This window comes from Dermacentor albipictus, chromosome 7 (genome assembly GCF_038994185.2).
Source record: "Dermacentor albipictus isolate Rhodes 1998 colony chromosome 7, USDA_Dalb.pri_finalv2, whole genome shotgun sequence".
In the NCBI taxonomy this organism is placed as follows: Eukaryota; Metazoa; Arthropoda; class Arachnida; order Ixodida; family Ixodidae; genus Dermacentor; species Dermacentor albipictus.
In genome coordinates, this window is record NC_091827.1 from 40,923,842 (window position 1) to 40,946,529 (window position 22,688).

General features: G+C 43.2%; 1 long non-coding RNA gene across 1 annotated transcript; it reads right to left on the reverse strand.

Moving 5' to 3' along the window:
• Window positions 1-781: 781 nt before the first annotated feature.
• Window positions 782-21,057, reverse strand: LOC135920971 (uncharacterized). Its single transcript, XR_010570377.1, has 5 exons — window positions 20,916-21,057; window positions 13,301-13,486; window positions 8,707-8,862; window positions 4,816-4,998; window positions 782-928 (listed from the first exon to the last, which is right to left on the reverse strand). It is a non-coding gene; the product is annotated as an uncharacterized lncRNA (long non-coding RNA).
• Between the last annotated feature and the right edge of the window lie 1,631 nt (window positions 21,058-22,688).

The window sequence follows — 22,688 nt, forward strand, 5'->3', positions numbered from 1 at the left end:
TTTAGAACTTATCAACGTGCTGCAATATTTGTCAACTAATTTAAAGTCTAAGTCAAGATTCTGCTTCCTGCAGTCGCTAGAACTATTTTTCTCTAAAATTGAATGAACTTCCTGAAAATCAATCACGGTCCTGCTAACTTAATTGCACCTTACTTTGTGACGCTTTTATTTGTAAATTCTCAAAACTCGAGTATTCCAGGGCTGTAGAGAATATGGCCAGTGCTGCCTTCTCGCGTGCTGTCTTGTATCGTACACTCATGCGAAGCCAATCTCTCTTCCATACCTTAAAAATTTTGCCTACCTTCTTTTTTGTCATGCCGTATGTACACGCGTATGTTCTTGTTTTGGCAAGACTATTTTACTCAATGCACTCTAAAGAATACTTCTGTTCTTCCCCCATGTTTGTTTTTCTTTCCAGCAGCGACGACCAATGTAAAGTCCTTGTTCCCACACTATAGTACCGATCTTATTCCTGATTCTTTCATACGCACAAGCACCACTTGCAGTAATATTATACCATCGCTTGCTTCAATTACTGACAATCTTGGTGTCATGAATGCCATGTCTGAAAGACGTGATAAAAGCACTCTTCTTTTAAAAGGCTCCACTTACCTATAGCACCGAAGTAAATAAATAATTATGTGTGACACTGTTTCGTTATTTTAGCGCTTTGTTTTTATAATTCTTAGATTGTTTCCTAGAATAGTGTAACCCGTCTGTGAAAGTTTCTCGAATAAGTAATAAAAATTTCACATAGGAAAGGAGACATCGCATTCATTGCTTAGTTGTGAGCGTCACGTCATTGTTTAATTTATTGTCGTGTACTTCTAAATCAAATGAAGTTTTTACGGTGCATCAAAAGTGCAGCTTCTTTTTGTTCTCTCATATGTGGAGATTCACACCATGTTGCACCTCCTCAGGCTTCGCTCTGAAAATAGCAAAATAAAAAATATATTTGTGAATCAATAAATACAACATTATTTAGGCCAGAACAATTGTCATTTCGAACCTCATAACTTTATTTAGGGGACTTAACAAAACGTCATGTATTTTACCAGAACCCACTTGGAGGAAGACTTAAAGACGCTAATAGTAAAGGACTGGTACATTGTATGCGAATACATACTTGTGCTCCTCTCATTATATTTTTGCGTAATAGGGTGCTCCGAAAATGCGGCCTTAATTATAATGTCAAGTATTTATTAGAAAGTCCATTAAAGCAACTGCACATACTTGGTTAAAGTATTTTTATTACGGGCTTCTCATCCTACACACATTCCTCGATAGGCTTCAATTTAAAAAAGTGCAGCAAATCTCTCATAACTTTGTATCAATTGTTGTGTCATTCTCAACTTTTCGTGACAAATATAGGAACAATGATAAAATTGGCAGAGTGGGAAAGTCTACCGTAATATTGATGCGAGCACGCTTACCCGATGAAACAGCGGCTCGACGTTTATCCTCAACTAAAGCTGTGCCTATTGTGTACGTCCATTCACACGTGCCAGCGCTGCCAATGGGTAGGAGTTTGCGCCATGTCGTGAGTGTATAAAATGAGTGCATAAAATGAAAAGCACTGTTGGGCAGTTGCGCGGCGCCGAGTTTCCCTTCGAGTTATGAACTCTGCGCGGGCAAGATAGCGCATTGAGTCGCTTCGCTGGTTTTGATTCGGTCTCACCGAGTTGCAGTTATAAAGCAATCGAGAGCTTGCGCGTACAAGGAATGCACGAAAGAAAAAAGACATTTCAACAAAGGTACTACAGTGCTTTCCGATTCCCACGCGTAAAGAGTCTTAAATGCCTCTGCCTGTTTTTTATGAACAGTGTTTTAGTCTTTGGAACAGGGGCCTCCATTCGGTCATGCCATGTCTCTTTCTTATGTAAGATTTTAGCTGGTCTTCAAGAAAGTACGACATGAAGAGATTTGCTATAATAAAAAAAAATCTTGGGCATACGCCTAGTAGTGTGTGTGGTTCGGTCAAACAAGCTTGGAATGGGGTTAGTGGTTATTGTATTCGCCGTATTCGCAGCGTGAACATGGAATGTAGGTCTTCGTAAACTACATTCGAAGGCGACCAGCCACGTCATGCTGCCCTAACGGTGACAAAGAGGAAAGACAACATCTCCACAGAGCCTACTATAACAACTGTCCTTCACATTACATTTCTTATGGCACTCAAGAAGGTATATTTTACTCTAGCTGTTTTCCTCAGAGAGCTACATAACATGGCCAAATATGGTTGCTAGTAAACTTTTAACAGATGCTATTATTCAAGAAATGATTAAGACACTTGTATCTGATGACTGCTACCCTTCATTGAATATTTACTGGAGTGTTTGTGCTTAAGATACCCATGGTCAAATTGGAAAGTTGTTCTAGGGAATTTCGCCTTTAGTGGCTTGAAGGTTCCTACATCGACAAACCTGGCCGTTACAGTTCAGTGGGCGTATGGGAAACAAAAAAAATGTCAGATTTTTTATTTTTGTTAGCAGAAATCAAGAGTGCTGCCGTCACCAGTTTCACTTATATTGCAAAAAAAGCACTAGGGTACATCAAAGTTGGAGCTTGACGTTGTGTTAAGATCCACGCCTCTAATGCAAAATTACCTTTGTAAGATCTTATAATGAATATCTGGGAAGAGAAACGCTCCAGGACAATAAAACAAAATGAAGGGAAATTCAATGACGAGTGTTGCAGGTCAAAATATACACATATAATTGTGACAGCAAAAATGATAAGTACGTTTTTCTGAAAGAATAAGAGCCCAGCACATTTTCAACATACAAGCCCATTTTTATTTTCAGATATGTAGTTAAAGGGCATGCTGTTTTCTATAATACCTCCACATTCTTACAAAAACCTTTCCAACGCAACCAAATTGTATTTATGTGTTAGCTGCGTGATGTATTTCTTCTATTCATTGAAGAACTTCTGCATGTGGTGAGCCATGCTGTGTTAGTGTGCGGGAACATTATTTTTTATCATCCCTGCCATAGGCTTCTCACAGCTGGCTTTTGTGAGTAGGTTTTAAAATATCATGATGTAAGTGATTAATTCAAGGCATTCCATATACAGCTCATATTTTTGTTGTTGCAAGGAAAGAACTGCTGGAGTACTTTGTACAGTTGGTTGAACTTATGTGTAGGCTGAAGTGTTTGCTTGCTCTCAAAGAATATAACATGGCTTTTTCAAATGTATTTTCTGACTGAGAGACCATCAGAGACGATTCCAGACAAAAACCAGAAAAAAAACATTACAATGACAATGCTAATATCCTCCTGGTCCTTTTCTTGCCGCTCACAAAGTTGGCTAAGCGCCTTCCCCCGTTCTCTTGTCCATAAGTAAAGTAGCGAACAACGTGATAGTAGCTTTAAATGAATAAAAACACTTTAAACATTCATAAGCAGTTTAATGAAAACAATTCATTTACGCAGAGTTTTATTAGAAATCTGAAAATATTTAACAGGGAACAAAACAACAAAGAATGTGCATTTTGATCTGCCAAACGAGATGAGATCTACAAAATAAAAGTTGGGTCTCCGCCATTGGGGAGCCAGACATGAGGAACATCCTTTGGTTAGTCTGGAAATCCTAAACAATATATCAATGTGTAATTCCTAGAGCCCTACTTTAATACAAAGAAACGCATGTCGTCGCGGAAGAGGACACTAGTACGTTGGATGTTTCAACAGTCATCGTACCACCTTTTGAACGTTTTCGTTTTGTATACCTGCATCCACTGCAAAACATCACACGTTTCTCTCTATGAATACTATAATGGCCATGCGCGCGACTTAGAAAGCAACACAAAAGCACTTATCCATAACCTGAAGTCATATACCACAAATAAGATTTGTAGAAACGTTTCCCTAACACCAGATTATTTGCCCTAAAATGATAATTTGCCATCGCTAAGCTAAGCGGGTGGCGTATTGTCTATTAGCCTGTTTGGTGCGAACATCTTTATTTTTGGAAGTTACAGAATGTACCATATACATATGAGGACCAGCACCAAGTTTTACTCCCGTGAAGGCCTCGCGCGTTGTAAGGAATAAACAGCAATTCATGCAAATTGACAATGTAGTTAGAGTGCAAAAGCTCACTGCGCGCAAAAAATGTAATTGAAACCGGACTGGAAGAATTTTATTGGCCCTTATTGGATGACATATGTGCAGGTTGCCTGTAGTTGCTTTGCAGAAATTGTGTCCGCCAAAATCATAAACCGCCTGGCCAAACAAATTTTGCGTAGGTGACATAGCGTTTTTAACAAATGTAGTCTTGCTTCAACTTCTGAGAATCTCCGTAACAAGCCACTATATTTACGGCAGAGCGCAAGCTGTGAAATTTGAAAATCCTCTTTTTCTTGTCAATACATTTTTTGAGGACCCAATGTTTAAAATAATTTGGCAGTGCCGTAAGATAATGCTGAAATAAACGATTACGACCTGAACATACCGTGCAGGTGTCGTGGAATTACATTTCATCAATCACTCTGCTTGCACAAAAACAATTAATCTGTATGTAACCTTTCGAACGAGAGTCATATTGAAAATAGAGCATTGCTGTACAGATTACAGGGCGACATTACCGGAATGACCATTTGTTTTATGTAGCGTCGCTGATTGGAATAAGGGCTGGAAGGCACAGGATAGGCGCTGAGCCTTGCCCTTTCGACATCGTTATTTTACAACCGGTATTCCGTTCAACGACACCATATGATGCACCAGCTGGTGCGACAATCAATACTTCCAAACATTCCTTACGGACTTGAACTGTCCAAAATTAGATATGATTCAGAAAATTAAGGAAACTTACTGTTGCATGTTTCAGCGCATTCTTCACAGCTTTCAAAAAACGGTGCATTCCCCGGACAGAATCCTTGGCGGATTATGTCGCACTGATAAAACGGTGCGTTATAATACCACAAGGTGTCTCCACTATCGCACTTTCCTTTTCGTGGTTTGGAAAAGCATTTTCGCTTTTGCAATTTTTTATTACCTGCAATCAGAGACAGCCGTTCGTTATGGCGTCCTATTGCAAAAGTCCTCGCTTACCTAGTATAGTAACACTTCTGCACAAACAAACACAAACACTGCGATGAAATATGACCTAGAAATATTAGAGGTTTCCCGGTGCCAGGATGCGTACAAACATAGCTGTTCCTAGTTGTGCTGGCTACTTTATTACCAAAACGTCATTTTGCGCATTGAAGCACATAAGTAGCTGGAACACCAACGTATTTCTCCGCAAAGTTCGGGAAAAAATTATCTCGAAAGTGGTGTCATCCTTAGATTCCGTTCCAAGTGGATCAGCCTTGCGATCTCCACGGGAAGAATTTGTAAATTGCAATATGGGCTATAACGTAATTAGTTAGAAACTCGATTAGTGAATTTTAGGTAAATTGTCTATTATGTGTTTCAGTTTTTTTGCAAGTAATGTCAGCCTATGCGAATAGAACAGCTCAGGAACTAGAATTGTGCTTTCTGCCGAAGGAAAATTATAAAAATTTCAGAAGGGTTCGATGAAACACCCAGTATATAAGCCTTTGGGAAACAGCTGCGAAGTTACGGTTGAGGAAATTGTTGATTTTTTTATAAATCAATTTAACCTACTCAGACATGTGAACTAAGTAAAGGCTAAAGTTTGTCCATTCACTTCTAATCCTACACAATGCATTACTACGATCTAGAGGAAGGCAGTCGCCCATATTTGAAACAAGGTAATGCCACAGACTAGGTATTTAAACAACATTCTAGTGTCTGAAATATTATGTCAACCATTTTATTATGTCAATATTTGTGCGTTTCAAATTCTCACCTATTATTTACATGATTTCACTACCGAGCGTTTTCTCCCCTCCCGCTAAGGGTTCGTAACCGATGCCTTCTCTCCAGTTCAGCCGCACTAGGTGAGCTCAATTTTGAAAGCCCAAGCAGGCAAATGAAGGTTCAGGTTCTCAGTCTGCACGATTGCTATTATAGTAGTAAATTATTTCACAGACGAAAGAATCGCTGTAGGACGCCCCATTTGCGCAATGTCTTATTTTTATTTAATTCTAGTCACTAATATGCAATAGATTGATAGTACAGAGACTCATGAGTCGGTTTAGATTGACAAAATATTCTTTCAAAGTACACCTTAATTTTTGTGGAGAAAATAGGCTACCAGAATAATAATGGTGATGTTAAAGTAGATAATAGCGCGGTGTTCTGTGCGTAGGCTATTGAGTTCTCCTAATGACAGCCTAATAATGTCTTCACTTATGATGTAGTAAGTAAGTAAGTAAGTAAGTTTATTTTCCAGGTTCAACTGGAGGGTTTTCTGGCAAAAAGCTGCATGAGCAGCTTGACTATGTCCAGAAAACCTCTACAAGCCTTAGCACACGAGTGGTACAGAAATCAGACACACATGCAATAGTTACAGTCAATAAAGAGAAAACATTCAACAGTTATACACACAGAGTGTAACAATCTGTTGCAAAAAAATTAAACAATAAAATCGGAAATAGAGACGCTCAAATGGTCATACAAATGTCCAGAGTGAAATAGGAAGAATTCCCACAGTCTGTGGCTTCAACCAGCAGAGTTGCCTGATAATGATGGCCAGATAAAGTCAACAAATATTGAAGCTAAGGAATGGATGGGAAAGATTAGCCGTAGTTGAAATTGTACTGTAGAATATAATGAAGAAAATGAAAGTCAAAGCGGACGAAAAAATCACTTGTCTCCGGTGGGAGCCGAACACACAACCTCCGCATAACGCGTGCGTTGACACCAGCAAACTGCTATCAATTCGTCCTTTACCTTGGGTATTTATGGTTTTACTAGACCTAGCCCTAGGAGTGATAGCCAGCGCCACTCAAAGCCATGGTGGGCGGATGTCAAAAATGCTTTTTTGCCCGCTGGAGTCTCGCAACACGATCTTTAAGTTGAGTAGGCACATGGCTGTAAAGCAAAGTTTGTGGAGGTTGCGAGTTGAGCTCCCACCGGCGACAAGTTACCTTTCCGTCCAATTTCATTTCCTCCCCCCCCCCCTTCAGTATTTTCTATATTTCAATTTCAACTACAGGTAATTTCCCCAATATATTTTTTGGCTTCATTGTCTTTTCGCTTTATATGATAATTATTGACAAAATAGAGCCCCTCGGTTCCTTGTCTTCTCTCGAGTTATCTGCTAGTAACACAGGGCGCAAGTTAATCTATAGCCGCAAGCCACTGCGAGATTCAAAATAAGAACTATTCGTTCACCACTGTTGGATGAACGTGGCAAAGCTAACTTCGCGTTAAACCTGGCAGAGCCTAAACCAAATTCGCGATTTATGGAAATACTGCGCAGACTGATGGAGAATGTAGCCATCTTGGCTCAGCAGAGTGTCAACATACGCGCATCTTGAGGTCTGTGACATTTTCTATGTCTACCGACCCACCAAACAGTCAGTAGTGGACCCAGTGGCTGAAGCGGTTATGCTAGAACTGCAGCCTATTGGCCATTGATGTGCTTGCTTACTATGTCGTTGCTTACTTATGATTCTTCCAAGGCTGAAGAGCAAATAAGCAAAATTGACAGATAGTAGCAAATCACAAAATGTTCCTGATACAACTCTTGGCATATCCCCAACAGTAGATTTGTGCCATAGGTGAAAGAGTTATCGTGGTCGCTATCATCATGATCATCATAACCATCACTATGAAAGTATTAGGCAGGCATAAGCCATCAGGCATTAGGTATCAAAGCTGTCGGATTCAAGACTCTTGCTATGTAATCATCATGATCATTTTCTTTATTTCATTAAAAATTCATGCCTTCAGGTAGCATGTGCGGGTTTATAAACCAGTGGCCTTCACGCCAAAAAATTCACTTTGGGGTGCTGTTGGCGCTGGCTAACACTTCCAGGGTTAGTTCTATTACATGAACAGGAATACTCCAGATAGTGCATGGGAAATTGGTGCCATGGTACCTTAGTTGATAAGAGCGTCGCATGCGTAATGCAAAGACGTGGGATTATATCCCACCGGCGGCAAGTTGTTTATTTCATCCACTTTCATTTACGCTCATCTTTTATTTTATTGGTTTTAATTGGGAACTGCAGATAATTTGCCCTGTGCGGTCCTTGGTTTCAGTGTTTATTGTTATCTTATGATATGAATATATCTATATATTGCATTTTTTCCAGAGAATAGACGAAATTTACATTCAAATTGTTCATTACAAAATTTTAGGCACCAGCGACAGTGGATTCGACAGTGGTGCAATATTTTATATGATAAATTGAGAAATTCATCATCCTCACCTTGAACGGAGCCTCAAAGGCACGATATTATGTCCTATACATGTGTTCTGCCAATCCCTCCTAAGAGTTTACGAACACTGACACCACAGGTTTTCATATTTCGCTTGGCACAAGCGTACACGGGTGCTACCTGCACAGCTCCGTCACAATTAACCACTCACACGCAACCACTTTGTGCATGAACTGCTTGGGTTCTTGCAAATGCACCAATGAGGTGCTGGAAAAAACATGCTCTTTTTTTTTCAAAAGTGCCATCACTCTGAAGAACCCTTGACTACCACCCATCCTTCATTAAATACAGCATACGAAGAAGAATAAGCAAAACAGTTTAGTAGTACAGTCTGTCGCTGAGGCACTGCATGTATGGCTCTAATTGCTCACATTTCCTAATGACATTTACATCTGCTCGCACTCACCTCCTTTTCCGGGATGCTTCATTCCGCCACCGGTTGTTGGCTTGCTCGGACGCGAAGGTTTCGGCGGTTTCGGCGGTTTCGGCGGTTTAGGTTGTCCTTTGGATCCCGTAGTACCCCACCCACCAGGCTCTGGCACCTGATGTCCTTTTGCTGCGCCTGTATACCAGGTGTCAAATAGTGCGCTTGCCATCAGAAGTATACACAATAGCGTGGCCTCTTCCGTGGCTTTGACTACACAAACATCAATGTTGCTTATAACCTTCAAACAATCGCTCGCGAATATTACCGACATATTTTCAGGGATAATAGTATTCACGAAATTAAATATCATTTGTTATATGCATGTCCCATTTTACTCATACCATAGCAACACATGCAAATCTCTCACGCTTCATGCGATTTATACATGAAAGCGTACTCTGCCCACGCAAGAGCCATGCATTAGGGAGATATCCAGGAATTGTTAATATACTAAGCAGCCGTTCGGAAATCGACCTATGTTGGTAAGACGTCTGCACTAGTAAAGAATCTTTATGTCTCCGATAAAAAAGGTTATTTAGTTGTGTTGGAAGGATTTTCTGTCAGGGGGTAATTTTCCCTGGGCTAAGCAGTGCGGGGCGAGGAAGGAAATAATACTTCCTTCGGTTTGTAGGGCGCCAATAAAATTCTTGTTATGAATACACTGCGAATATTGTAATAAGCAGGCCGATAGACAAAGAAAATGATACAATGCTGCTTAAAGAGCTGCAGTGACTGAGGAATCTGGCCATAAGGTTCGCATAAGCGTCTTGGAAGGCATCATTATTTATTTCAACGTGCCCGAACATAGAAATCCTGCAATATCCGAACGCAGTCCAGCCAATGAAAATTCGAACAATTCGGGGACATTTGTTTCCCGTCATGGAGAGTACATGTGTGGAAAAACAAACAGAAGTGTCTTTTTCTTTTCATTGGCAATCAAACTTTAAATTCGTAATCGCTTTCCTGAACTATCAACCTCTGGAGCTTAACTCTATCATATCAGTATTGCAGCCCTCGGTTTTGCTATAAATTTTTCGCTCTTCAATTAGCATTTTCAGGCATCCCCCTCAGCTTGGCATATACAGTACGTTGGCCATTACAGTTGAATAAATGTGGCCCACCGACATAGGAAAGGAAACTAGAAAGGAGATGTTTGCAGCACGTAGGTGGTAGGTCACAGCTGAGTAATTTTTACTCATTTCCACTGACTCGCTTCTAACATGGTGTTTGCAGTCAGCATATTCTTACTACTTTAAGCATGTCGAGTCTCTTAAGCAGGCCCGCGGAACGAACCTGTCTCATATCTTGGGCCTCAAGGTGTGTGTAGTCAGGCCACGGTATGTGTAGTCATTATGTAGTCATGTGCTTCTAGCCATTATGCAGTCATCATTTCAGCTTCGTCATTTCGCTCTTATCACGCAGTCGTCATCCGACCTTCGTCCTAATGCAGCCGTCATCTTCTAATTGTCGCATGTGCTCGTCAACATCATGTCGTGGTACCATCTTCATCGTTTCAGAAAGGCCACCCAACTATATTCATGTCGTTGTCACTATAACGTGCCTTCGTCATTCCACCGACATCATTGCTACTTTTTCATGCCGTCTTATAATTCTGCAGTCATACACTCATGATTAGCCGCCCTTCTATTCCCATTGTCTTTACTGCGTGTTCCCCATAAAGTCGTTGTCGTATGTCCGTTGCCAAAGTGTCGCCGTAATGCCGCCGGAATTGTTCCATTGCCGTTATTGCAGTTTTGTCACTAGGTTCTCGTCATACCATTGGTGTCACGCCGTCGCGGTTACGCCATCGTCATCATACAGTTGTCGTTACACAGTCGTGGCCCCCCCATTGTCCTCTTATCTTTCTGGTGATGATGTCATCCGACCAGCGTCATCGTTTTCGAAACAGCCATAGCTTCTTCGCCGTTCCAATGACATAAGTCCTGCTTCGTCATTCCATCTTACTCAAATCGTCCTCATTCAATCGTGAATATTCCACCACTGTCATGCTATTGTCATTTTTTGATGGGAACAAAAATAAAAAAAAACAACTTTAGCAGAAACAATCCTGCATGATTATCTACGCCGATACAAGGGATGTACCCCCTGCACCTGTCACTAGCCCGAAAGAACTGCCGTTCTCCTTGGGAAAAGGTTGCTATCGAGAACCGTCAACTGCGTGGGCCATGTCACCTTGACGACCCGCGATCGGAACCATAGGCGGTCGCAGAACATATTCGACTTGGCCAACGTGTTTTCGCAAATCCGCCTAGGCATCCCGCAAGTCGTGGTCCTCCAATTGGCGTCGCTCGTTCTCTCTGACCTCTCCAGCGACCCTTCGCTTGGCGTGCCGCTGTTCGTGGGCCATGTGTACCTTCCTTTGTAACTCGCGCTCCACTGACACGAGTATATCGTCGGCCCGTTGCTTAACCTCCTGTCTCACCTCTTCTGTACGTATTGCATAGTGTCTGCAGACCCTTGGCATTCTTATGGTCATCTTCCATTTGATACTTTCGACGGTAAATCGTGGTACCCGCAAGAACAGTCCTACGCACCACAAGCGCAGCTTGCGCTGAGTCATGCCTATTTTTCGTGAGCGCATCCGCACATCCTCGACATTGTGATTCGTACAATAATTAACAAAGTTAATTCTGGCACTAGTGTCTACAGCAGCTGCACACTGGGTGGTTTAGCCAGCACGTGAATGATGGTAAGTACATCGATTTGCCTTAACATCTACCTCCTGGTTTATAACGGCTTCGCGTCCTTGAAAATGAATACTTTTAAACAAAGTAGGCTGTTAGTAATAAAATAAATTTAATAAACAGTACTTAAATTGCGCGATGGCAGGATTCAAACATAGGACATCTAGTACAAATTCCCTATGTGAAAACCATTACGCAAGGGGCGCATGCATCGGCTAGTAGGGTAGAAAACCCTCATGAATTTCCCGCGGGCGACTGACTGCGTTTAGGGTTGCCCATCTCGAGAGTGTTAATTGCGGCAACAAGTAGAAATTGTGCGTGTTCATAGGATCTTCTGCAGTTATAGAAGTACGGATTGCTTTGAAACTAAGCACTCTGAAGGTAGATAAAGAGTAATAAACAATATGGCCGGAGAATCTGAAGATACAAGCACGGAGATATAAAGCACATGCATGTTATAACTATAATTTAGAAGATGGCTAAATGATCGCCGTGCCAGTGTTATCTCTAGTAATTAATGTAGTAAAGTGTATGCGGTGAGCATAGCAAGTTGAGGAGGTGCCAATCGAGTAATGCATTAAGAGCGGGCACGTGGAGCAGTGCGTATGTGTCGCATAAGTATTGCTAATGCAAGAATCAGGTGAATTTCAATTACTTTGTGAGCTAGTTTGTCTAAAGAGTCCTATAATTTGTTGCCTTTTGTGTCAGGGTGTCCTCGGACCTAAGGACCTGACTATATACCTCAACCATACCTTTACTTATATGCTTGCTATGTGCGTGTCTGAGGACCACCCAGACGGGGACTTCAACCTGTCTTTCGTATCATAATCATGGACATGTATCAGGTATGAGCCCATGCTGACAGCACCTGCCAGGTTTCCCATGATCGTTTATTGGCTTCACAGGTTAACCAAAAATATCGTTGGGACCGCCGACAGCGGGAGGGGAACTTCCATCTGAGATCGCTCGTCTTGTTCTGGCTGCCGTCATGTCGCGTTGGCCTATGCGAAAAACTTCCGTTGCGTTATCTTGTCTCTTACCGCGCCACACGTGAAGTCACTGATGTGGCCTATGAGATCACGGCGCTATCCAACAGTCAGCATATCCAACAACCACGAGTGACAAAGTACATATTTCTCGTGCCTTAAACAGTAACACTTTCGACCCGAGCCCTGAGTGCACAGGGACGGTGCTTCTTCGGTGGACGGCATGGTCACAGGCGGTGACCCTGTCTTCGGTGCTTGGAGGGCAACGATGACTCTGGTGGGGCTATATGGTGTGCACGGGCTAACCCTACCATCGCAACAGCGTTGTGCGTCTTGCCTTGTAAACAGATCGTTGTATATATATATATATATATATATATATATATATATATATATATATATATATATATATATATTCTCCACGTAACACTACTGTACAATGCGGAGCCGGCGAAAAATTATATTATTCGGGAATAACAATCGTAACAGGCTGTAAAAACACCACGGGCTACATCTCCGAGCCCTTAACGTTCTTATTCTCAGCATGCCAGTTTAATTATATACTGTTACGATGATTAAGACGCTAAACTTTATGCTCTGCCTGAGTAAACTAATGGAATGAAGAATGAAAGCCAGATAACGTGCCCACCAAAATTCCCCAAGTGAAAGCTCAAACAGAAGAAAGTATGCGTAACTGAATGTTTTTTTGCGCCTAATTATGACTTTGTAGGAGTTCCTCAGGTACTGCCTGCTGCTAACTGTAGCATAGCGTCAAGCGAAGCTTACAGTACAGTTCCCTAGCGCAACACACTGAGCAAGTTTCGCAGTAAGCGATAGCGCTCCGCACATCATACCTGTATGGTTAATGGAAACTGGACTTACCCTTGCAAGCATCTTCACATTCCTGCTTGCTGGCAAACATGTTTTTGTTCTGTGGACAATCTCCATACATAAAATTCACACACTCTCCTTCTCTTTTATCGTAATACCACTCTTCGATGTGATTTCCGCAATCGCCATCTTCAGTTGGCAATGATAAGCAGCCTTTGAACGATAAGGCTGCGTTACCTGCAACAGAAATACCATTTTAATTTCTTAATCTAGGACGTCTATCTCATTCTCTGAAAACTAACGGCGTTGAATAACAAACAGTAATACGATGAAAAAAGAAGTGTAATATTTGCCCCTTCGTATTTTGCGTCTATAAAATTGGCCAATATGTACCAAAATACTGCAAAATGACGATTCATTTGAGAACGTAGACTGCTCTATTTTCTTAGTACTTGGAGTACTTAATGTTTATGATGTAACGAAACGCCTACTGTTTTCTTTGGCGCCCTAGAGTCCGCATATGCAACCAGTCATTTTAATAACAACTGCCACCTAAACGAAACATTTAAAAAAAACTTTTGTGATCAACCTAGATGCGCAAAACAAATCGAAACCATGCATGATCTACAAAAAAAGAAAAGAAAACGATATACTTTGCGAAAGATTTTCATTGCTCGAAGGGATACAAAACGCAGGAAACTGAAAGTAGGCTTCACCGCAATGCACGCATGGTTTCGATTGGAATTTTCACGAAGAGCTCTCGTGATGTGTGAGCGTTGCGTGTGAATTTAATTTCTTTTACCTCTCGCGTGTGGTGCCACTGCTACTGCGGATGTTACATCCGTCTGCTTCCTCTCACCGCGCGTGCTTTTCTTATTGTAGCGGTCGCCTTCAACATGTGGCAACCCTACTTTCAAAACACCCACCCGCCAAACTTATTGTCCCTCCTTAGCTCCTGCACTAATTCTACAAATGACGCTTCCTACATGCCAGTTAGTGTTGACCGACGATATTCAACGAGGAACTTCGTACTCAGTACCGAAAGCCAACAAAAGATGTATCTATTACGTTGCCATAGGCAACATTCGTTATTGAAGAATTAATGTGTAATCGACTGATGCCGATATTGAATGTCGTCACTGTGCTGTTTGTCTGTTTAAATGTGCCTGAATACTGCGGTCGTAGTTTCCAAAAAGGCCTGCGAAACACAGTCAAGTAGTGCTGCAATGCCAGCTTGCTGGTATGGCTTCTTGTAACGCCATCGTAGCGCATACCGACAAGGACGCGAGAAGGCACATGAAAGACACATCGTCGTGTCTGTGTCTTGCATATGTCTTCTTAAATCCCCGGCTGCACCCGCTACGATGGTACCCCATAGTGTCCATTCTTGTTTTTGAGATGATGTTCTCGCAGAATTAATCTATGAGCGAATTAAACATGTGCATGAAGAAATAGGCAGCGCGATAGACGCAACAGAATATCCAGAACAGGGAGGCGCTTGTATAAAAAATATTCTTTTGACACTTAGCGCAATTATAGATATGCAAATTATGGAAATGAAACAAAAAAAATATTCACTAGTCAGGCATGTTCAAGTAAAATTATTTAACATATAAAGTAATTATGAAAGACATTTCGCTAGTCTTTACCTGACATAGCTCAAGTGTGGCTTAAGGTCCTTTCACGCTAAGCGCTTTCTTTCCCTGATTTTCTTATACTCACTCTAGGCACATGTAAACTTTATGTTATGTTATATTAGTACCGGGACAGCAGTCTCGTGTTTTAAGACGGGCTTGTCTTGTGAGTCCGTAAGTACCTTTGTGCATTCCGTAAAGGTATCGTTTACGCGAAAGAATCACGCATCCGACTCGCCTGCTATCAACATACAACTGGAGGGACACACCATCGTTCCGGCTCAGAGCGTAAAGATATTGGGAATTGTTTTGCACTCGGACCGCACCAACACAATATTAATTCGCAAGCTAAAGAATACAACAGCCCAAGTTACCCACATGATCCAGCGAATAACAACCAAGACAAGAGGCATGGGTGAGGAGGACACGCTTCGGCTTGTCCAAGGCTTCGTCGTGTCTCAAATAACTTACGTTACTCCATACGCACTGCTCCACGCGGCGGAACTCGAGAAAATCGACACAATGATGAGAAAGGCATATAAGCAGGCGATGTGCCTGCTGAAAAGTACGCCCACAGAACGCCTACTACGACTAGGTGTGCACAACACGGCCGAGGAACTGATCGAGGCAAATTTATCCAGTCAGCCAACGAGGCTGGCGGTCGCAGAAGAGGGGAGGTCCATCCTCTTACCCCTGGGGCTCTCTGCTCCTCCCACTCATCCGCCGCCTCAGAGTGTGAGCTTACCCCATGCGATTCGATGCAACATCACCGTATGTCCTCTACCTTGCAACAAGCATCCAGTGCATCGCGCAGAGCGAAGGGAGGCCCGGACCATGACATACACAAGTGATACGGCACGTTACCCTCTACAGCCTACACGGACGTGGATTTCTTACCCCAGACGCGCAGCCATAACAGCCACCGTAGTCGTCAACAAAGAACATCGGAGCAGCATTTCGCTCACACGAAAGAATCCCCTGCATGCCGAAGAAGTGGCCATAGCCCTTGCGCTCTCCCACACAAAGATTGAAATCATAGTGAACGACTCCCAACAGGCCTGCCGCAACTTTGATAGCCGCAGAATTCATACGACTACGCTCCAGATCATCAATCAAAAGCCGCCAACGAGACCACTCATGATCATCTGGGCGCCAGCTCATTACGGCATTCCTGGCAACGCTCTTCCCGCAGAAAGGCCACACGCAGCTATCAGTCGTATGATTTTTGCCAATCGCACCTCATTGCCAATGAACTACATGCCTGCAGCAAGACCGTCCACACCTTTATGGTGCCTGCACAGACCTGAAGTATGCCTCACCATCCCAGGAATCACTAAAAAGGATAACATGCCGTCGTTTGCCCTGAAGCAGGCCACATTACAACTTATACATGAGGTGCACAGCGGCCGCGTACACGTTTACATCGATGGCTCAGTCACATCTGCAAGTTCAGCTGCTGCTGTGGTGATACCAACAAGATCCATCGAAATACAGCTAAAAACGTCGCATGTATCATCAACGACAGCTGCTGAACTTGTAGCCTTGCATGCGGCTCTCCATTTCATTCAGGAGGAACCACCGCATGCATGGTCAGTCTTCTGTGATTCCAAGGCAGCCCTACAGAGTGTACTCTCAGCACTGCGCCATGGATCACATGAACAGCTCGTCGCAGAGATCAGAGAAGTACACCATCGCATAGTTGACGAAGGACACGATATCATATATCAGTGGTTGCCTAGTCACTGTGGCATACACGGCAATGATCGAGCAGACGCAGCTGCCCGATCTGACCATGACGGCGTCAGGTGCGTTGCCATTCCTCTTTCGAGAGCCGACGCAGCGAAAAAACTTGCCGTACTGGCAAACGCCCTGACATTAGCTCAGTGGAATTCATCCGATTTCACAAGTGCACGACTTCATACCCTGGACCCTACTTTACAACTCCGTATTCCGCCCGAGCTTCCACGACGCGACTGTACTCTTCTAGTTCGTCTATGGCTTGGAGTACCATTTTCAAATGCGTACTCGTTTCTTATCGGAATGTTCGACAACCCACATTGTGACTTCTGTGGGTGCAATGAAACAATCGCGCACCTTCTTTGTGAGTGCTCTCGTTTCAACCCGCAAAGAGCAGTCCTCTCAGCCACCCTAGACAAACTGGACAAGCGCCCACTGTCAGAAAACAAGATCCTTGGACACTGGCCTACGCGAACATCGGCGCGATCGGCTATGAAGGCGCTGCTGCGGTATTTAAAAGACACTGGACTTTCTGACAGATTGTGACTTCACTGTGTGACTCAGGATTGTATGGTGCACTGCATCACAGTAGGAACGCCTTTGCGGGCTGCGTGACAGTGCCCACAGAAACAGTTTGTGTGTACGTGCGTGTGTGTGTAGTTTCTTTTTTGTTTTTTTTAAATCCTTCTCCCTCTCACCTATCGCTTCCCCTTTCCCCTCCCCCAGTAAGTGTAGCCAACCGGAGATAATCTCTGGTAAACCTCCCTGTCTTTCCTTTGCCTTTCTCTCTCTCTCTCCCCCTGGCAACGAGTTCGCCAACCACGTAGCCCGGGATTTGACCCACCGAGTCGACGCACCGAGTACTCACGTACGGGGCAGAAATCTGGAGGTTTACGAAAAGAGTTCTACTTAAGTTGAGGACGACGCAACGACCTATGGAAAGAAGAATGATATGTGTAAAGTTACGGGATAAGGAAAGAGCAGATTGGGTGAGGGAACAAACTCGAGTTAACGGCATCTTAGCTGAAATCATAAAAAAACAAATGGGCATGGGCAGGACATGTAATGAGGAGGGAAGATAACCGATGGTCATTAAGGGTTACGGACTGGATTACTAGGAACGGGAAGGGTAGCAGGGGGCGGCAGACGGTTAGGTGGGCGGATGAGATTAAGAAGTTTACAGGGACGACATGGCCACAATTAGTACATGACCGGGGTAGTTGGAGAAGTATGGGAGAGGCCTTCACGCTGAAGTGGGCGTAACCAGGGTGATGATGATGGTGATGAGTCGATGCCAAGGAATCTCAACCCGAGCGCATGCACCATTTAGACTCGTACCAAGACATCACACAACACTACAAGCTAACCCGCAGAACATATGCACCCCCACACAAGTCACTCCACACAAGCCCAACCAGAGATTACGTCATAGGCCCCACACAATTCTCTCCACAATGTCGCTTCTGCGCAGAGCCCGGGTCCCTCAGGCACATAGTAGGGGATTGCAGAGCAGCACCATTAAATCCTCCGAACCCTTACCGCACCAAAGAGCTTTGGGAGAGAGCTTTGGCCTCCTCTGACCTCGAGGATCAGCAAAAGCTGATTTTGAGGGCCCAGGACGCGGCCCGAGCTCCAAGCGTTCTGGAATGAGGACGCCTCTCCAAAGCTGCGTTCACCCAATAAAAATGTTTATTCTCTCTCTCTTCTCGTTGTCGTCTACGCGACTTTTCACGGCCTGAAGAAAAAGAATACCTGTCTGCATACGACCCGGCTAACCCTTTGGGCAGATAGCTCCAAAGGAAATCTTCCGTAAAGGTGCACATTTTAACTGTAAACAGTCGAGCCTAGTAAGACCTGAGAATTGTGTGAGTTCTTTTTTCTGCTCACGTGTGTAATTGAAATTCCCCAACATGCATTATTGAAGCATATTGAAAAGAAGTTGCCTACATCACAAATAAGAAGTCATCGTGGAATACTGGGCGCGTTGGTATATCATATTAGTGGTTGGATTGCGCAACACTTTGACAAGATGCATAGAAGAGAAACACAACAACAAGGTGCTCTGTGGTGCATGTTTCTCTTCTGTGTGCTTCGTAAAAATGTTGCTCAATCCAACCTGTAAGAAAATGTCACAACTTCTATTCATCAAACCAGAGTATTGTTGCTGTACTATGGCAGTAAAATTGGGGCCGCAAAAAATTTTTAAATATTTTTTACAAATGCCCACTTTACGTAAATACATATTTATGCGTGCTGCCTCTACCACCTATCCAACCAATCTGCAGGCAGTTGAACGCAATTATATCAGGTTTAAGCGGGCAAGAAAAAAAATAATTTAGTGTTCTTTACTGGGGGAGAATGCTCCTGTCGAAGTGATTTTGCCTAAAGATGAATGAATCACTGAAGTTTACTTATTACGTAATAGTGAATCAAGTACTTAGCCTGAAAATTATTTTTCTTCAATTTGTGTTGGCTCTCTGGTGCCGCTTCGTAGAAGCGAAGCGTATTTTGTCTTCTCTCCTGGGTTTGGCATGACTGCTGATGTGTGGTACGGGTGGGTCGATCTTTACCTCGTCCAATATACTTGTGTTTATATATATGCAAATGCTTTATTCCAGCATTTTCCGGTCGTCAGAGATACTTCAAACCGGCTCGAAATTTATGATGTGTCCTGATGTGTTCTTATGCTGTCGTGGTCATGAAGAAATCTTCCCGCCAACGACAATGTAGCGTTGTTGTCAAATTCTCATAGTCATTCCTTGTTACATCATCGTCTTGATGATGGTTTCCTTTGTTCCTACTCATCATTCGAAACCCTTCATTCGATTGTTGTCTTGCAACCTTCGTCAACGTATCGTCGTCATAAGTGGTCGTCATGCCATTTTCATGAAGCCATTTTCGTCGTACGGTCGTCATGGTTTCATCGTCTTCATTGCATCGTTATCATACAGTTGCCGTCGTGTCTTCAGTCGTCATAGTGATTCTGGTGTCGGTTGGCCGTCATCGTCATTCCGCGGTAATGACATTGTTGCGAAATCGTCATCGACATGCAATCGCTTCTGTGGCATGGTTGTCGTTTCAATTTCTTCATGTTGTCGCCGTCATTACTTCCTCTTCATGCGTGGGTTCCGCAAATTTTGGTGTCATATATGCTTGGTGAGTTAGGCGTTTTTCCATGAAAATGCGTGTAACATGGTTACGTGCTTAATAGTTGCATATTGTTGTTGAACGAGAACAGCGTCCTTTGCGAGCGTCGAATAATCTTCTGCTTAAACTCATTCCCAGTGAGCGTGCTAGCTGCATTTTATTTTTGTAAATCCAGTATTGTGTGGGACTGCGTGGTTTGCTTTTGACATTCCTTCTCATTCATTCCTTCCCTTTCACCCTGTTGTTCTTGGCGGTGGCTGGTTGCCACTGGCATGAGAGGCGCAACAAAGAAAGCGCCTGCTCTACACTCAGTGTCAGGCACTGTCACCCTCTTCAAGAAAGGAAAAGAACACATTCATAAACATCAAACAATGAGCCCGTTGACGAAGAAGGTCATACGCGTGTATGTATGTCTGCCTTCCGACGCGATGCGTTGTGTACCATTCTAATGGCACTGAGAGCAAATGATTGCAAGGAAATGGCAAATTGCTTGAAAAGATTGGAATGAAGATGTTGAACACAACCAACACCACTTAGATTGGACAAGGCCTTTTCACTCTGATCCATGACGTCATTTTACTAGGCCCGAGTGCCATAGAACCTAACGAGGTTGCTCCCGAGTATGTCATAGTGATTCTGACGTCACCGCTGTCATCATGCCAGCCTTGTGAATGAAAGTTTCGGGCCAGGTAGAGTGACGTCATGTATCGGAGTAAACAGGCGTTGTGCTATCTAGGTGGTGATGACGCAACCCGTTTTGTGCACACTCTTCGTCACTGTTTTTATTTTGAAGCGCTATACACATCTCGCTCACCCATATCAACAAGGCTTGGAACATCAACTTTTCTCAAGCTGACGTTCCTTACAAATGCGTCAGCGTCTTTGAACCCTACCTCAAAGAAATGCATAGACTAAATTTTCCGGATAAGGTGGCCAGAGCCTCACAAAGCATATTCAGCGCCGCAGCCAAGCTCAATCATTCGTACGCGTCGCAGTCGCACAATATTATAAACTACTAAGGTTGAAACATTTCCCATGCATACCGGAAACTCAATTCTCATAAAATTCCAGGGTCACTTCAAGTTAATGTACTGATAAAAATGGCAAATAAAATTTCATTGAGCTTAATTCTGATTGTCCCAGCTTACCATCCGTTGGTAGGAAGCAAACAACATAGTAGGTAAGAAAAGAAGATAGGGGAATCTTCATTGCCTTCCTATGGTCTGAAGTATGCCTTCTCAAAAGGAGCGATAAGTTCTTACTGCCAAGTGCATTTGTTTTTCAAGCAAGAGCCCTGAGACACACACTTGAAAAACAAAAGCAGTGCTTCTACAACCGTAACAAACAAGAATAATACAACAGGTGGGTATTCCTTTTGCAGCTGTAAGCTAGCTTGACAGCTTCACACACGACGAAGAATGTCACATTGCGAGTGATGAATGATACAGAGAGTGCTCATTTTATGATCTTTTCTGCATATGTATTTGGGGTTTTCTAGCGGTCTGATGTGCAGAAAATGGAAGGTATTATTGGAACAGTAGTACTTTCAGAACATTGCGAAAGACGGATAGGGTAAACGTATCCAAGGACAGAAACTGCCATCGTTTCTGAATATGAGGTTCCACGTAAAATACACATTGTGACGTTGGATTTGGGGTATAGTAGAAACCTTGAAGTACAAAGAACAAAAGGTCTCACATTAAGAACTAATCAGACTGTTACTCTTTATATATCTGTAAATCAGGTGTTTCATTTGATTCATACACCACAATAAGTGTTTTGCTTCATTATGTAGCAGAATCATGGCGTGGCAATTACCAGGAATAGCATGTTTTAATTTATGTACTTTCAAGACGCATAAGCCAGGTGCATATTTCTCGCATAAATTTGGAGTAATATATGTTGATGCCATTACAGCAGTTAAGTGCTTGAAAGTCGGCTGGTTTTGGTCATCTGTCGATTAGGTTAGGCCCGAGTCATGCAGCTGTCGTTCGTCCCGTTGCGCTATGGTCACGTTATGTGTGTTTTTCAGGAGGGAGTGTTTACTTTCCCGTATCTTCTCAAACAATTGACGCCGGTGACATTAACAACATTGGAGAACGCCATCGGCATCTGGGTTTTTGAGGAAGAAACAGTGAAGTATGTGCGCGACTTGAACGCGAAATCGTACAGTTAGGCTAAACACGCCGTGTGCGGCCGCGCGTTGCTGCGAGCACGGGAAGACAGCGCGGCCGCACATCAAAGCAGACCTGCTCATGTGCAGTAATCTACATGCGCGCCAACGCTGCATGTGCTGATACACACTGCGTAGGAGTTGCGCGCCTGTCCTGTGTGTTTCTTTCCTCGCCCGTCGTCGTTTGCGCGGTTACATGATGCATCCCAATAACGACCACCAAATAACCCGCCTCTCCCTGTTAAATATGTAAGAATACATTAAGAAAAAAATAATAATTTTGTCCGCCTCCAGTATTTTGATTGAAACGCTATAGGAAGCAATACTCTGTTTAGCAGCTATATCCCCCGTGGTAGTTTTCATTTCTACAGGACTACAGGACAGTTCATTAAAATTAAAACGAATATGCAGTCCTCTGGGTTCAGTCAAGGTCCGGTCCATCACAGTGGCAGTGGAGAATTCAGCTCCAGTTGCAAGCGGGATGAATACTTCATCTGGAGAGCGCTGTAACACTGGTAGCGGCTCAGTTTGTCTATGAAGCACCGCTCAAATAAAATAACTTCATTGAATGCAGTGGTTAAATGTGAAAGGCGAGACATGAAGCTGGAGGAAATAGACCGCCATCTGACATATGCTATGGAACTAAGTTTGTAAAACGCACAAGCTGCACACGCGTGCGCCACAACACATCCCATATGTATTTATCCACCACACTGCTCGAAACTCTACGTTATCTAATAGTCGCACT